The sequence below is a fragment of the Oncorhynchus nerka genome, linkage group LG9a (assembly GCF_034236695.1).
Source record: "Oncorhynchus nerka isolate Pitt River linkage group LG9a, Oner_Uvic_2.0, whole genome shotgun sequence".
NCBI classification, from domain to species: domain Eukaryota; kingdom Metazoa; phylum Chordata; class Actinopteri; order Salmoniformes; family Salmonidae; genus Oncorhynchus; species Oncorhynchus nerka.
Genome location: NC_088404.1, coordinates 59,964,542 through 59,980,262, shown reverse-complemented (window position 1 = coordinate 59,980,262; position 15,721 = coordinate 59,964,542).

Here is a 15,721-nt window from a genome sequence, read left to right as displayed (position 1 = left end):
CACGTCCTTTGTCATAAGTGTTAGCCAGATGTTTAAACTTATCTGTTCTCAAATGCAGTTCCTCGGCTAGCAGTAGCTTGTCTTTTTTGGCTTTTATCGACAACTTCCTGGTTCTCTCCACTAGTCCCGTCATCTCCACAGCTTCCTGCTCGTGCCTCTGCTGGGCACTGAGGTATTGGACCACTGTCCATCTCTGCTGGTGGGCGTAGTTTAGGGCTAAACTGGAGAGAACTTTCACAAAACCTGTGCCTGATGGTCTATTTTGGAGAGCATATTTCGCAATTTCTGCAGTCTTTTTGTTTATGGCATCGAAAACTAACATTCTCAGTCTCTCGGCATAGTTGGGATTTGCATCGCTGCTGTGGTCAGCGATCAATCTTTCCATCTTATTAGCGGGGGAATGGATGGCAACCCATCTGATAGCTCATTATTATGATTATCAGATATTTCAATTTAAATTTGCACACACATTTTAAATCAGTTTATAGATGTCAATGAATCATCAATACTGGATCAGTAATGTGGGAGTTGGCTATTAATTGATTAATTAAATTTAATGATAAATCAAACCAGTATAGGCTATTTGGGAATTCAATTATAACTAACCAGCAAGCGTTGCTTTATCTAAGTTAATTTAGCAAAGTTTAAAATTATATCATACAGTGTAACCTGAATTATTCCAAAAACAATTACTGGCGATCCTTCACCACCAGAGGTCACTGATAGCATAAGCTGAAATCACACGGGATTCCCGCACAGCGCGGTATTTCACTTTGAACAAGGGGAAAACAAAAATGGCTTCCCCCCTTGTTAGCTTAGCATTTGGTGCAAAGCTTAGCTTCACTTGTGCGGAATCTTACTTTCCAGCACAACACAAGTCCTCTCCAACAATAGAACGGGTTTACTAAGGGACATCTCACGTTCAACCTTTCAGCAATATTTTTCGCGATTAACCAGAACGAGCGGAAAACCCAGAAATGCACCTTTGGTCTACTCGTGCCAATGAAAACGCAAGAGATGGAGAGAGAATTACTAGCTTGGTCAAGCCAATATATACTCAAATTTCAATCGGCTGGCCCTATGTAAAAGGGCACAGGGTGAGACCCAGATGCAGACATCGGAGGCAGATGGTTTGAGTCTCTGATATTTATTATAATCCAAGGGGTAGGCAAGAGAATGGTTGTGGACAGGCAAAAGATCAGAAACAAGTTCAGAGTCCAGGAGGCACAGAGTGGCAGGCAGGCTCGAGGTCAGGGCAGGCAGTATGGTCAGGCAGGCGGGTTCAGAGTCAAGGCAGACAAGGGTCAAAACCGGGAGGACTAGCAAAAGAGAGATAAGAAAAAGCTGGTGCACGGAAAAACACGCTAGTTTACTTGACAAGACAAGTCGAACTGGCAACAGACGAACTGGCAACAGACAAACAGGGAACACCGGAATAAATACCCAGGGACTAATGGGGAAAACGTGTGACATCTGGAGGTGAGAGGAGACAATCACAAAGCCAGGTGAAACAGATCAGGGAGTGACACTATGTTCACGCTTAATAAATTCATTAGGACCGAGTCTACTCACTTTCCGATAGACAGAAATAACGACGTTGGGCCCAACTAGTATTTTTCTCAGAATGCCTGCATCGGCTGGTACATATGCCCTAGCTCGTAGCATTCAGTAAATCCCCTACACACTGATTTTCGTCAGATATACCACACACGAGGTAATCTCTCTCCACTAGTATCTGGGCGAAAAAGAAAAAACACACACACGCCACTCTCAACAATGAATTCAACATGGAGGCCTAGTTTATTCTTAGATTCCTCGCAGGGGGCATCAACTGCACCGCCCGCAACCGGAGGGCTCTCCAGAGGGTGGTGCGGTCTGCCCAACCGGGGGCAAACTATCTGCTCTCCAGGACATCTACAGCACCCAATGTCACAGGAAGGCCAAAAGGATAATTAAGGACAACAACCACCTGAGCCCCTGCCTGTTCACCCCGCCATCATCCAAAAGGTGAGGTCAGTACAGGTGCATCATAGCTGGGACAGAGAGACTGAAAAATAACTTCTATCTCAAGGCCATCAGACTGTTAAATAGGTAGCTTCCACCCGGTTACGTAACCCTGCACCTTAGAGGCTGCTATCCCATATACACAGACTTGAAATCACTGGCCACTTTAATAATGGAACACTAGTAACTTTAATAAGGTTTACATGTTGCTGCTTTACTCAACTCAAATGTACACACTGTATTCGATTCTACTGTATTTTAGTCTATGACACTCCGACATTGCTCAACCTAATATTTATATATTCCTTAACTATGTTATTTTACTTTTAGGTTGTGTGCATCATTGTGAATGGTTAGATATTACTGCACTGTTGGAGCTAGAAACACAAGCGTTTCGCTACACCCGCTATAACATATGCTAAACATGTGTGTGTGAGACAAATACATTTGATTTGATTTGATTTGTGAGATATATCATTGGCTACTGTGCTGTGCTGTGTGTCCCAGACAGATTCTGATTCTGAACATGAACCGTGTCTGTTTCACACACATGCATACATGCATACACCCAGACACGTATACACATACACATGAACACACATGCATACAATTACGCATGCACGCACACACACACATTCCATGCAGCCTGATAATATTGATGATAATATGTGACGAGACAGAAGACAGGCAGGAGAGAAATAAGATTAGGACTAAAACTCACATAAATTGCATGGATTCATTCTGGCTTCAATAATAGTGGCTAACATTATTTTTTTATGACTTCCCCATCACTGTACCCCACACATACAATTCAATGTGTTTCTATGGGCTAATAGCAGTAAGGACTATATGTTATTCAATGTGTTTCTATGGGCTAATAGCAGTAAGGACTATCTGTTATTCAATGTGTTTCTACAATAGCATACAATTCAATGTGTTTCTATGGGCTAATAGCAGTAAGGACTATCTGTTATTCAATGTGTTTCTATGGGTTAACATCAGTAAGGACTATATGTTATTCAATGTGTTTCTATTGGCTAATAGCAGTAAGAACTGTCTGTTATTCAATGTGTTTCTATGGGCTAACAGCAGTAAGGACTATCTGTTATTCAATGTGTTTCTATTGGCTAACAGCAGTAAGGACTATCTGTTATTCAATGTGTTTCTATGGGCTAACAGCAGTAAGGACTATCTGTTATTCAATGTGTTTCTATTGGCTAACAGCAGTAAGGACTATCTGTTATTCAATGTGTTTCTATTGGCTAATAGCAGTAAGGACTATCTGTTATTCACTGTGTTTATATTGGCTAATAGCAGTAAGGACTATCTGTTATTCAATGTGTTTCTATGGGCTAATAGCAGTAAGGACTATCTGTTATCAAGTAGAGAATTTCAAGCACATATTCAACCACAAAGACAAGTGAGGTGTTTCAATGCCTCGCAAAGAAGGGCACCAATCGATAGATGTGTAAAAATAGCAAAAGCAGACGCTGAATATTCCTTTGAGCAAGGTGAAGTTATTAATTAGGCTTTGGATGGTGTATCAATACACCCAGTCACTACAAAGATACATGCATCCTTCCTAACTCAGTTGCTGGAGAGGAAGTAAACTGCTTAGGGATTTCACCATGAAGCCAATGTGGGTTTTAAAACAGTTGCAGAGTTTAATGGTTGTTATATGAGAAAACTGAGGATGAATCAACAACATTGTGTAAGGATCGACGCTGGAGATGAGAAGCAGGTACAGGGAGTGAACATTTAATTATCAACAGACATGGAACAGGACAGGACAGCATTTGGACCTGAAAACATAACGACATTAATGCTGACACAGGCAACAGACTGAGGAGCAGAGAGAAATAAGGAAGGCCCTCGAGCGCCAGAGAGGGAGAGCGGGAGCAGGCGTGACAGTATCCCCCCTTTCTAGGGGTGCCACCCCGCGTCCCACTTAGGCGAGCCTGGCGGGCCGGTCGAGGCATGGGAGCTGGACAAACCGGCAGAGGAGTGGTAGCCGACGAACTGGCTGAGGCGTGGGAGCCTGATGGGCCTGCTGAAGCATGACGTGGGGTCGGCGCCTGCCAAACCCACCGAGGAAAGAAGATCTCTCGAGCCAGCTAAGAAGTGGACCCCAACGAGCTAGCTGAGGCACCCCCGGCTCCCTCGACGACGACACCCGGATCCGACGTCACCAACCAAAATAAAACCCCAAACTCTCTGATGCTTTTTTAGTGGTGTCAGCATTATATAAGGATCTACGCTGGAGACAAGAAGCAGGTACAGGGAGTGAACATTTAATTAACAACGGACATGGAACAGGGCAGGACAGTTTCTGGACATGAAAACATAACGACATTAATGCTGACACAGGGAACAGACTGAGGAGCAGACAGAAATAGGGAAGGCAATCAACAAAGTGAAGGAGTCCATGTGAATCCAGTGAGAGTTAATGCGCGTAATGATGGTGACAGGTGTGCATAACTGCCGCCCTCAAGATCCAGAGAGGGAGAGCGGGAGCAGACCGGACACATTGCAGTTACTACACAATACTAACCTAAATGACATAGCGGAAACAAGGAAACCTGTACAGAATAAACATATTCCGAAACATGTGTCCTGTTTGCAATATCGCACTTAAACAAAATTGGCAAAGAAATTAACTTATTTCCTGAATACAAAGTGTTATGTTTGGGGCAAATCCAACACAACACATCACTCTCCAGTCCCACTCTTCATATTTTCAAGTATGGTGGTGGCTGCATCATGTTATGGGTATGCTTGGCAAGGACTAGGGAGTTTTTTAGGATAAGAATAAATAGAATACAGCTATAGCAGACCTGGTTCAGTATGCTTTCCAAATGGTCTGCTTTCTTTCAATTTTCAGCAGGACAATAATCTAAAACATAAGGCAAAATCTGGAGTTGCTTACCAAGACGACATTAAATATTCCTGAAAGCTGAACCACCAATGACCACTTCACGTAACATACTTCATCAGAGCGAGCAACAGAACATTGTACTGTCCACACTTGGTTTCTTGTTTATGTTAAACATATTTCTTTAACCTAGGGGGCAGTATTTTGATGTTTGGATGAAAAACGTACCCAAATGAAACTGCCTATTTTTCAGGCCCAGAATCTAGAATATGCATATAATTGTCAGATTAGGATAGGAAACACTCTAAAGTTTCCAAAACTGTCAAAATATTGTCTGTGAGTATAACAGAGCTGATATCGCAGGCGAAAATCTGAGGAAAATCCAACCAGGAACTGCCTAAGAGAAACGAATCTCCCTGTTCCATTGCATGCCTTCCCTCCATTTAAAGGGATATCAACCAAATTCCTTTCCCTATAGCTTCCACATGGAGTGAACAGTCTTTAGACATAGTTTCAGGCTTTTATTCTGAAAAATTTGCGAGAACGATCACTTCTCGTCAGTGGATGGCTGGGTGCCAGCAGAGTTTTTCTTGCGCAACAGCTTGGAGCAGACATTTTCTCTCTCTCTCCTATTGAAAAAGCTACAGTCCGGTTGAAATATTATTTATTATTTATTGTAAAAACAACCTGAGGATTGATTATAAAAAACGTTTGACATGTTTTTACAAACTTTACGGATACAATTTGGAATTTTTGTCTGCCTGTCATGACCTGCACGAGCCTGTGGATTTCTGAAAATAATGTGCCAACCAAATGGAGGTATTTTGGATGTAAAAATAATCTTTATCGAACAAAAGGAACATTTATTGTGTAACTGGGAGTCTCGTGAGTGCAAACATCCGAAGATCATCAAAGGTAAGTGATTAATTTTATTGCTTTTCTGACTTTTGTGACCATTTTACTTTTCTGCTAGCTGTTTGTAATGTTTTGTCTGCTGAGAGAGATGTCCTAACATAATCACATGGTTTGCTTTCACCATAAAGCTTTTTTGAAATCTGACATGCCAGGTGGATTAACAACAAGCTAAGCTGTGTTTTGCTATATTGCACTTGTGTTTTCATGAAAATTAAATATTTTTAGTAATTTAATTTGAATTTGGCGCTCTGCAATTCAGCAGATATTGACAAAAATGATCCCGCTAACGGGATGGGTGCGCCAAGAAGTTAAATCAATTTTATTCAGAACTAAAGTATTTGTTGCTAAGGATTCCATGACGCGGTTAGCCTTTACAGCTGGGACTGCAAGTTTTTGTTAAATTTTTTTGTGTGAATTCCGCGAGTGCTAGCTGGCTGTACTACAGACACCAGTCATCATCATGGGAAAGACTCATTGTTATCTTTTCGGAAAACAACTGGTTGCAGTAAGAGCCAACCTGGATACTAAGGAGATCCTGAGGGAAATCAACGAGTACCAACAGCTTTACGCTATGGAGGAACAACATACTCCTTCATGGAAAGATCCGACCACCTCACAAAATAACTTTAACCCAACAAAAAAAAGAAAAACTGATTAATCTTCAGACATGGACGATTTACTTACCATTGAAGTAGAGGCTAGTGCTCTGGCTGGAATCCATGCAACACTGGAAAAGTTGTGTGAGGAGGTAGCAGGGCTGAGGGGGAGTTTGGAGTTTAGCCAGAGTGAAATTCTCACGCTCCAAGGAGAGAACAAGGCACTCACAGCCAAGGTAAAAATCCAGGATTCCAACATAGATTGTCTACTCAGGGAAAACAGGGTGATGAAGGAGTCGCTGATAGACATACAAAGTCGTGACATGCTTGAAAATCTATTTTTTTCTGGGATTCCTGAAGACACATCCAATAATCCAGAGGGCGCGATCAGAGAATTCATGCAATCTGCCTTGAAAATTCCTATAGAGACTGTAAAGTAGGTGGCTTTCTTCCGACTAAACAGACTTGGAGCTCGGAGCGACAAGACCAAGGGTCCCCAACACATCTTCGCAAAATTTGAACACAACCAACAAAAGGAGCTGATCAAAATGCAGGGGAAGGGAGCTTAATGGGACCAAGTTTGGTCTCAATGACCAATTTCCAAGGAGATAAACAAATGGCGTAAAGGCAACAGAGGGAGAATGGTAAGCGTGCCTTTCGCATTGTGAACAAACTCTTTATAGATGGACAGCTATTCCGAGACAGATCCATAACACCATGGCTATACTAAATTCTTCAGATTACGAAAAAAATAAAGTATGGGAACTGTAAAGATATCTGAACACTATGAAGTGGATATGAACAGACACATACTCAATTACATACTCGCTTGCACATACGGACTTATACATCGATACACACCTGATCTCCATCTCTTCTCTCACTCTCTCTATATTGTCAAGAACTGTTTTATAATTTAATATGTTTCTTGTTTGTCTATCTTTTTTTTGTATTTGTCTACAAGTTTAGATATGTTTATAACAAGCAAGGGGAAGATATCAGAATAGGGGCATTGGGGAATAATAACATATTGTACGGAATACATTTGTACTGCAGTGAAGCCGTCTCTAGAGTAATGCAAGGTCTCATTCATGATCATGTGAAACATCAATTGCTATGGAAATGCTGGGATGTGTTTTTCAAACACGTAACACACATAGACACTCAACCATGCAAATTGGCAGAGTTATTATTTATTTGGACAGCACACATTACAGTCTTACTCTTATACAGACATCGTACACACTCTCACTGAATCACATCCAATATCATACACATCAACCTACTCAGATTTACTACACACATAATATCTTGTCTCAATTTTCTAACATCTGTGGCATTGGCTCAGAGGCAAACAGGCTAGGGAATAAAACAAATATTGCTAGAACCTATTTCTTGAATTCTAAATATCAGACATTTGAAAGTTCTAATTTTGACCTTCATAATACCTCTGGTGGCAGTAACTTTGCAAGCACTAATTATGGTCAATTTAGACTGAGAATAATATCTAGTTATGGTAAGGGGTGAAATAAGTATAGCCAGTTATAATTGTAACCATTTAGCAGATTACTAAAAAAGAAAATCAGTCTTTACGTGGCTAAAAGAAAAGGAATATAACATACTGTTTACAGGAAATTCACTCTACATCCTTAGATGAAGTTACGTGGAAAAAGGAATGGGGTGGTGAAATAATTTTCTGTCATGGCCAAAGGAACTCAAAAGGTGTAATGGTATTAATTAACAAAAAATTTGATCTGAATGTGCAAATAGTCAGGAATTATAAATATGTTTATATATAAAAGTGGATGAAAAACAGTTTTGGCTCATTAATTTATATGGTCCAAATCAGGATGATCCATACTTTTTTGAAAATGTTTATACCAGTTTATTGAACTTACAGGCAACAAATAATCAAATCATTATGGTAGGAGACTATAACAGGGCGGCAGGCAGCCTAGTGGTTAGAGTATTTGACTAGAACTGAAAGGTTGCAAGATCAAATCCCTGAGCTGACAAGGTAAAAATCTGAACAAGGCAGTTAACCCACTGTTCCAAGGCTGTCATTGAAAATAAGAATTTGTTCTTAACTGATTTGACTAGTTAGATAAAACTAAATAAATAACAGTGCCTCAATGGACTGTAAAGGTAATCACTCTACAAACTATCATCACTGTGCCCTTAAGGAAATCACAAATATTTTGGATACATTAGAAATGGTGGATATTTGGAGACTAAAACCCCCCAACCTAGTGAGATATACATGGAGGAGACTTAATCAAGCTAGTCGTCTTGACTAATTTCTTGTCTCTTTCTCTCTTGCATCAAAGGTTAAACAAGTTTTAATAGGAGACAGAATGCGATCGGATCATCAATCTAATTGGCATTCGCATACCCCTTATAGATTTTCCACATAGATAGGGTTATTGGAAATTTTATCAAAGTTTACTGGAGGACAGCTTACAGTGATTCCTCCTTTAAAAGTTGTGAGCTTACACCGCGTCACAGCTTAATTTCTCAAGACCACCACAAGGGGGAGTTAGAGCACTCATTATGCATTTGGGTCCCAAGGTTTTTATATGACCAATCATATCGAGTGGTTCCAATGACGAGTTTGACATGAGCCACCCGTCCCTGGTGACTTTCTTCAGCAAAGATGGCTGACAAAACATTACGGGAAAGCAAATAGTAGTTATAACGAGTCAAGCAAAACATTTACAGTTGAGAGGAATATGTTAGTTAACGTAGAGACAAACGATCGTGCACATTTTTTTGTCATAAAGTTAATTTACACAAATCGCTATTTTGCAAGTTTCTTTTTCTGTCATATCCAATACCAGGTGTATTAAACTCCATTCTTTGAATGATGCTGTGTCTGCATGTATGCATTACAATTATACACTTCAACAGTGTTTACCACTCCTGCTCCTGGGACATCAATGACTACACATAACTATGCAATAGACTAGATACTTGATTTAGTAATTCATACATACAGAATAACAAACAGTACATCCTGCCAGCACGCTCACAGTCATACTGAATGACTTGCATAATAATGTAATGAAACAAGCAGGGAGCAGGTTTCAGACCCTCAACATTCTAGCCCGAAGTCCAGAACACTATTGACTGTGCCCAAATGAATTAATTGGGGTCGGGCCGATTGTGGCTAAAAACACTATCTATTGGACTCTTCAACATGTGGAAAGGGGAAAAATATTATTATTAGTTTTTCACAAGCGTAGCAGGATGGCCTATTAGCTGAAAAATAGATTATTCAACCTTCTCTTAACCTCTAGCGTCGAGCAATCCCGTATCCGGGAGCGTAATTATAGCCTCAAGCTCATTACCATAACGCAACGTTAACTATTCATGAAAATTGCAAATGAAATGAAAGAAATATATTCACTCACAAGCTTAGCCTTTTGTTAACAACACTGTCATCTCAAATTTTCAAAATATGCTTTTCAACCATAGCTACACAAGCATTTGTGTAAGAGTATTGATAGCTAGCATAGCATTAAGCCTAGCATTCAGCAGGCAACATTTTCACAAAAACAAGAAAAGCATTCAAATAAAATCATTTACCTTTGAAGAACTTCGGATGTTTTCAATAAGGAGACTCTCAGTTAGATAGCAAATGTTCAGTTTTTCCTGAAAGATTATTTGTTTAGGAGAAATCGCTCCGTTTTCTGCGTCACGTTTGGCTACCAAAAAACCCCTAAAATTCAGTCATCAAAACGCCAAACTTTTTTCCAAATTAACTCCATAATATCGACTGAAACATGGTAAACGTTGTTTAGAATCAATCCTCAAGGTGTTTTTCACATATCTCTTCGATGATATATCGTTCGTGGAAGTCTCCTCTCTCCCCTGAATCACACGGATGAATGCGTGCAGCTTGTAGATTACGCAGCAATTTCGACAAAGGACAGCGGGCGGACACCTGGTAAATGTAGTCTCTTATGGCCAATCTTCCAATGATATGCCTACAAATACGTCACAATGCTGCAGACACCTTGGGCAAACGGCAGAAAGCGTAGGTTCGTTCAGGGCACATTCCCAGCCATATAAGGAGACAATGGAAAACAGAGCCTCAAAAATCCTGCTCATTTCCTGTTTGAAGTTTCATCTTGGTTTCGCCTGTAGCATAAGTTCTGTGGCACTCACAGATAATATCTTTGCAGTTTTGGAAACGTCAGAGTGTTTTCTTTCCAAAGCTGTCAATTATATGCATAGTCGAGCATCTTTTTGTGACAAAATATTGCGCTTAAAACGGGCACGTTTTTTTTTATCCAATAATGAAATAGCGCCCCCATAGCTTCAACAGGTTAACAAGAAGTTAATATTTTTTCTGTTGTATGACACTTGTATTTTCATGAATGTTAAATATGACTATTTCTGTAATTTGAATTTCGCGCTCTGCAATTTCACCGGATGTTGTCGAGGTGGGTCGCTAGTGCCACGTCTAGCCCAAAGAGGTTTTTATGCCTTCACTCTGTCTTCTTTCTCCCTGTCTTTCTCCTCCCTGGGCCTGATGTTTCAACATAGCACCAATAAGCAGTCTGTCTCCCTGCCTGTCTCCCGCTTTTCTCACACTCTTTACCCTTTGTATTGTGTGAAACTACACAATGTCTTGCGTGAACCTGCACAATGTTATTAAAATACATTATTTTTTGATACATTATTTCAATACATTGTAAAAAAGTCAGTATTTTCCCACACTCTACCCCAGCCAGGTGCAAATTGGGGGAGGGACACAACAAATAAATGGCTTTGCATGTGTGGCTCCTTATCCAAATCAATCAGTATGGCAAAAATAAATCTCTGCTCAGAAGGCCTTAGAAACAATTTTTGCAGAGAGAGAAGCTAATGTGGAAGAAGTGTCTTCCACTTCGGAATAATAATTTTCCTAATATGAGGATTGTGTCTCTGTCAATTCAGAATCTGACAGTGAGTTAGAAGACGAGGATGAGATTGATCCTCAGCCAGCCCCATGACCAGCCCATCAGCATCCAGCTCATCAGCAGCCCGCAGGTGGAGAAATATGGATGTTAAAAAAATGTGAAATTGAACAGTCTTCTTGCCCAAGTAATGAGCCGCCTCGCATGGCTGCCAGTATTATAAGGACGCAACCAGGGCCGACGTGGATGGCCGTTACTCATGTGCAGGACACAAAGCCTTCTTTTGAACTGTTCATCCCAGACACCATCCAGAAAATCCTTCTGGACTGCACTGATTTGGAGGAAAGGTGTGATTTTGGAGAGAGATGGAAGGAGATTGACCAAATTCATTTACATGCATACTTTGGGGTTCTCATCCTTGCTGGTGTTTTCAGATCCAATGGGGAATCCACAGAATCCTAGTGGGATGCAAAACATTGGGGATAACTTTTCAGTGCAACAATGGCTCTGGAAAACTTCCACCTTATTTCCAGGATTATCCGCTTCAATATCCGAGACACCGGACCAGCTCGGCGGCAGAGAGACACGCTAGCTGCAATCAGGTCAGTGTGGGACAAGTGGGTGGACCACCTTCCCCTGTTTTACATCACTGGGCCTAACATTACTGTTGATGAAAAGTTTATGCCATTTCGGGGCCACCGACCGTTCAGGCAGTACATAACGTCTAAACCCACAAAATATGGAATCAAGATATGGGCAACTTGTGATGCTGCTTCATCATATGCTTGGAACTTGCAAGTGTATGCGGGGAAGCCAGATGGAGGAGCCCCTGAGAAGAACCCGTGGGTTGTGGGTTGCCCTGGACATGACACAGGGTCATGTGTCAGTGGCCACAGCATCACATGCGATAGCTTTTTTGCTTTTGCACAAGCTGGGACAGGTGCTCCTCAAGAGAAAGCTGACGATGGTAGGAACAGTACGAAAAAACAAGCCAGAGCTCCCTCCTCAGCAGAACAGGCCTATCAATTATTCTAAGTTTGAGTTCACTGCCGACTCGTCTATGGTGTCCTACGTGCCAAAGAATGGCATAATTCTGGTACTCACAAGATTCCATTTTAGGACCACTATTGTTTTCACTATATATTTTACATCTTGGGGATGTCATTCAAAAACATAATGTTAACTTTCACTGCTATGCAGATGACACACAGCTGTACATTTCGATGAAACATGGTGAAGACCCAAAATTGCCCTCGCTCGAAGCCTGTGTTTCAGACATAAGGAAGTGGATGGCGGCAAATGTTCTACTTTTAAACTAGGACAAAACAGAGATGCTAGTTCTAGGTCCCAAGAAACAAACATATTTTCTGTTGAATCTGACAATTAATCTTGATGGTTGTACAGTCATCTCAAATTAAACTCTGGACCCTGATCTCTCTTTTGACGAACATGTCAAGACTGTTTCAAGGACAGGTTTTATCCATCTACGTAACATTGCAAAAATGACTACTGCAATGCTCTACTTTCCGGCTACCCGGATAAAGCACTAAATAAACTTCAGTTAGTGCTAAATACGGCTGCTAGAATCTTGACTAGAACCAAAACATATTGCTCCAGTGCTAGCCTCTCTTCACTGGCCTCCTCTTAAGGAAAGGGCTGATTTCAAAGTTTTACTGCTAACCTACAAAGCATTACATGGGCTTGCTCCTATAGAGCTCAATTTTTATGGAATGGTCTGCCTACCCATGTGAGAGATGCAGACTCAGTCTTGACCTTTAAGTCTTTATTGAAGACTCATCTCTTCAGTAGGTCCTATGTTTGAGTGTAGTCTGGCCCAGAATTGTGAAGGTGAACGGACAGGCACTGGAGCAACGAACTGCCCTTGCTGCCTCCTCTCTTCACTGGGATTCTCTGCCTCTAACCCTGTTACAGGGGCTGAGTCACTGGCTTACTGCTGCTCTTCCATGCCGTCCCTGGGAGGGGTGCGTCACTTGAGTGGGTTGAGTCATTGACGTGATCTTCCTGTCTGAGTTGCCCCCCCCCCTTTGGGTTGTGCCGTGGCGGAGATCTTTGTGGGATATACTCTGCCTTGTCTCAGGATGGTAAGTTGGTGGTTGAAGATATCCCTCTAGTGGTGTGGGGGATGTGATTTGGCAAAGTGGGTGGAGTTATATCTTGCTTGTTTGGCCCTGTCTCAGGACCATGCCTCAGGACTATCTGGCCTGATGACTCACAAGTCCACGTGGTTGTGCTGCTGCTCCAGTTTCAACAGTTCTGCCTGTTCACCGGACGTGCTACCTGTCCCAGACCTGCTGTTTTCAACTCTCTAGAGACAGCAGGAGCGGTAGAGGTACTCTGTATGATCGGTTATGAAAAGCCAACTGACATTTACTTCTGAGGTGCTGACCTGTTGCACCCTGGACATCCACTGTGTTTACTATTATTTGACCCTGCTGGTCACCCATGTTCTGTTATAATCTCCACCCGGCACAGACAGAAGAGGACTGGCCACCCCTCATAGCCTGGTCCCTCTCTAGGTTTCTTCCTAGATTCTGGCCTTTCTAGGGAGTTTTTCCGAGCCACTCTGCTTCTATACCTGCGTTGCTTGCTGTTTGGGGTTTTAGGCTGGGTTTCTGTACAGAACTTTGAGATATCAGCTGATGTAAGAAGGGCTTTATAAATAAATATATTTGATTTGATTATTTCAATTTTCTTTTTAAAAATGAATAGCGCTTTTATTGATAAATGTGGTAAATGGCAAATATTAACCACAAATGTTGTCTATATTGCTTGTAATTTATATAAGTCAACATCTAAGCACAAAGTATTTTTACGTAAATTGTTAAGGCTGTTTTGTTTTAAAAACCCAATAAATGTTGTGGGTCCATCAAACCAGTGAACAGTGGGTGAATAACAAAAACATGAACACCACAAAAGGGTTATACTGTAGTATCAATCCACCAGAGGAGGCTGGTGGGAAGGCAATAGAAGGATGGGCTCATTTTAATAGAATAAATGGTACAGAGTCTAACATGTCGTTTCCATATGTTTGATACTATTCAATTTAAGACATGACCATGAGCCGTTCCTCCTATAGCTCCTCCTATAACAGCCTCCTCTGCAAACCACAATGTACTAGGATGAGAATATTCCATGCCCCCATCCGAATTGGAATTGATGAAAACACAAATACCAACAATAACCTACAGAACTTGAGACAATTGTATAAAGCAGTATAAAGCCATGACGTGTTGATTGGCCAGTGTGAAAATAGCTAAATATTTCTTACATTTTGATTAACCGTGAGCTTAAACATAGAGGCTGGCAAAACATAACCACACAAGACAAACAAACAGGGGCAAGTCATTCTGTTCCAAACAGAATGATGAAGCTTTATAATCTGTAGGCTTGAAAAGACAAGAGGCCTTAGTGACGTGACGTGGTTATATGATCTGGTGTGCGGTGATGAGATGATGAGGTGGACGTGATATCAGGGACTATAGGAGGGGTGGGGGTGTGAGCAGTGTGTAGGTGAATTATACAGAGTGCAGTGACACTTGAGAACGGTATGATGTTAAAGTATTGTTTGTGTGTGTTGAGAGACATCCAATACACAATACACAGTCACAGTTCTCATTCCTAAATTTTTCTCAAAGTGTTTTTTTAACTGGGCAAATTGATAGATAGCAGTTTCTCTTTTTTCTTTGTGGATTGCAATATTTTCAGATAGCATATCGCACACACACACACTCGTACACCCACTCGCACACACACACACGTACACGCACGCACGCACGCACGCACACACACACACACACACACACACACACACACACACACACACACACACACACACACACACACACACACACACACACACACACACACACACACACACACACACACACACACACACACACACACACACACACACACACACACACACACAGAGAGACAAAGACCAAGTCTTGTGTTTCAGCCAACACAGGACCCAACCATCTTTGATTTCAGTCTTCCCTTCCATCTCTTGAACCTTCCATCCTGTCCTGTTTTTTGGGGGGGATAATAAGCTTTAATCTTATAAGCGGTCAAAGCTGTCCCTCTACCAACCTCTAATCCGCCCTTTGATGCTACATGAGGCTGTGAGAGGGAAATCATTGAGAGGTCCCCTGGAAGTCTTATGGCTGTGTGTGTGTGTGTGTGTGGTTGTGTGTGTGTGTGTGTGTATGTACCAAGGCAGTAGTCATCAGGGAGTTGGGAGGGAGAGTCAGGAGAGGGAAGGGAAGCCAGCAACAATGGAAAGAGTTTCAGAGCCTTTCTGCTTTAAAACTTCGTATGGCTGCAATCCCGTTAACGGGATCGATATGACAACAGCCAGTGAAAGTGCAGGGCGCCAAATTCAAAACAACAGAAATCTCATAATTAAAATTCCT